This window comes from Pyxicephalus adspersus, chromosome 8 (genome assembly GCF_032062135.1).
Source record: "Pyxicephalus adspersus chromosome 8, UCB_Pads_2.0, whole genome shotgun sequence".
In the NCBI taxonomy this organism is placed as follows: Eukaryota; Metazoa; Chordata; class Amphibia; order Anura; family Pyxicephalidae; genus Pyxicephalus; species Pyxicephalus adspersus.
This window is the reverse complement of record NC_092865.1, coordinates 34,184,311-34,187,492: the sequence shown is the minus strand read 5'-3', so window position 1 is coordinate 34,187,492 and position 3,182 is coordinate 34,184,311.

The following is a 3,182-nucleotide window of genomic DNA, read 5'->3' as shown; positions in this document are numbered from 1 at the left end:
GAGGTGGTGTGAGGAATGAGAAGGGCCAAGACGCACAGTCTAAGCAGTAACCAGGTTTTCTCCAGAGCCTCTGATGGTGAGGATGTTGCGCTGCTGGATACGGCAAGGTTGTGGTCCTTGGACACACCAAGGTGGACAAAACCCAGGACCAAATCACAAAGCAGAGGGATAGTCGAGGAAAGCCGGGACCGAGGCAGGCAGCAAGCAAGAGAGGTCAGGTCTCAGGCCAGGGGTCAACAGCCAGGGATCTAGGAGACAGACAGTAGTAACACAGGGGCCACTATGGGGACAGGGAACACACAGGAGGCACAGGTGACTCAGAGATATCCACAGACAGACAGGAACACTGGAACAGCACAGGGAAGTTGGCTGGGAACCAATGGACTGGACAAAGAGGGGTTAAGGCAGGAGCTGGACAGAGGAAACACTGAATTCAACACCAGGTGTACAGGAATTAACTCAACAGAACTAGGGGCTCAGCACCAGTGGAGACATGTTGCATGAACACAGAGTGCAGTGTGTGAGCTAGCTAAATAGCCAGGGCTGGTCAAGAGGCTATTTCCAGGGCTGGTCAAGAGGCTATTTCCAGGGCTGGTCAAGAGGCTTTAGTGAGGCAACATGTGACAAAACACATTTACTCTACCTTAAAAAAAAACTTTACTATAAATCATGAAGCTCAGTTTTGGTTAAAATGATCAGCAAGCCAAAAAAAAAAAAATTTAGATGGTGCATTCACCATTGTCATACATATTTGTGTAAAGAAACAGCCCAGAGCAATATCATACATGAGCAGAATAACAAGAAACCATATTTCCCAAGAAGAATGACAAAGCAGTTTTTTCAGTTACAAGAATTTGGCATCAAATGCAAGGTCTCCTTATGAAGGCACCATCCCCTTGTAAAGAATACTAAAGTTTATGCCAAAATGTATTTTTAGTGGAGCAAGGTATGAACACATTATGACAATAAACAAATAATAAAAAGTGCAATACTAAAACAGATTTTATTGTATTATATCAAGCTGTACTTACTGAAATACTGCAGGTGTTATCCATGGAGAATACGATATTGGAAGGTTTAAGATCAATAGTCTTGTCTGACCTTTTATAACGTAATAGTAGTAGTATTCTGGTGTGTGTTTATCAATGCAGGAATCATAAAAATAAGGGGGGGGGGGGGGGTCTGTTTAAAGGTGAATCTGATTTTCACCAACCTTCCCTAATTAGAAAATGCAGGGATAATTTTTGAAAAAATTAGGCCCTGGGGAAATAATAAAGTGAACCTATCAACAGAATGGGAGTGCACAGCCTGCTTGGATAACCACATCATGCATACCAGGAGGCTTCTGGCTGTTTCTTATGTACATGCAGATTGATTGATGTGCATGTGTTTTTAATGAAACTGTTCCTTCAATTGGTAAAAAATGCTGATCGCACGGACGCACGCATGCATTTACAATAGACTACGACACCCAAACTCGTGCTTGTGCAGTGCGAGATCAGGTGAAGTAGGCAGAAGCCAGAAGAAAGAAGATGGCAGCGCTTGGCACTTTCTCTGCAGCGGGACGAAAGTGGATTACAGGATGGCGTAGGACCCAATCCAGGAAAGCTCCAGAGGGATTGAGGGATTAGTTGGAGTAAAGATGGGCGAGTTTTTTTTTTTTTAGTTTAGTTCTGCTTTAAGTGTAGGCCCAAAATGAACAGCTTTCCAGCTCCCTGCACTCCATTCCATTGTGTCATTTAGGGTTCCAGGGTAGGGGGCGGCCCTAGGTAATTCCCCAGTTTTCCCTACCATAAAACCATCCCTGACTAAAGGAGTAATGAGATTTCACTCAAGGTGTTAACTTTATTAAGGCCTCACTTCAGTCATTTAGTTATTTTCAAGATAAATCTCATTATATAAAAAAAATTAGTTATGAAAAGTAAACATAGCTTTACATACTTACTAAGCTAACTGAACATTTACTTCTCATAGAAACATTCTGTACTTTTTAGTAAATGAAATGAAACACAGAAAGTTGGCCGACTCATTGACTACTGTATAATTAATATACTGAAGTTTGTAACATAGGATTGTGGTGGGTAGAAGACATGCTAATAATAATTGACTAGTAACCAACTGTGTAGCACAAACACTTTTTACATGTCAGAATGCATATGGGCCACTCTTAATCAACATTGAAGAAGTAAATTGTCATCCATAAACAGTAATACGTCACTAAACAAAGTAACCACATTATCACTCGCTTTTCTAAGTTGTCTGTGATTTATTATCTCATTTGTTTCATTATGTTTTTTTCTACCTAAAAAAAAGTAAATTTATATTTTTGTACAGTGCCAAAGCCAGAGCCATCATAATGACAAGAGTCATATCTGCAGCAGCTTTCTATTACAGTATAACATTTTTTAGTAGTGGGGCATTGCAAAAATTTCCGGGCCCCGCCACCTTCGGCCTTCTTCATCTTTTTTCAGGGTACATCACCCAATCTCGCACTCTGCAGGTGCGAAATTGGGTGACGTAGCCCCCAGTAAAAGGAAAAAAAAAGAGTGTTGATCTCACTGTACATGCATGAGATCGGTATCTCTTTGCCCTTATTGAAGAAAAATACCTCGAGATCCGAGGTATGCACAGAAGGAGCATCCAAGTGCCTCTCAGGATGCGTGACATATGTAGCCCAGGAAACTCTGTGTTCCCATTCAGTCTTGATCACCGCACCAGGGTCAGAAAATCTGATCAGTATTTATGGTAATGATGGTTAGCACTCACTACATGACAAATCTTGAGGGAAAAACTCTGTCAGTCTGTTGAATGTTTAAGAGTTGGAGGAAGAATAACTGTCTTTTAGGATATTGACTCTAAACATAGTTTGTAAAGCTACACTGGGATGATATAAATAGAAACATTCAAATCTCTTAGAATGGCACATTCAAATCTCTTAGAATGGCAAACACTTAATAGAGGTGATGGATAATTTTACAAGGCACATGCCCATCCTCCCTTTAGTCATATGCTATCTTATCCATCTCAGCATCCCTAGCACACTGTGTGCAGCTGGGAAGGGATTAGAAAGTATGTCCTGAAGCCAGTAAACAGAATATCTTTTCGGTCATGATCCTATCCTACTATTGGCTGCTAGTCCTATTTATCCTGTTTTAGCTCTGGATACCCATCCTGTTACCTGC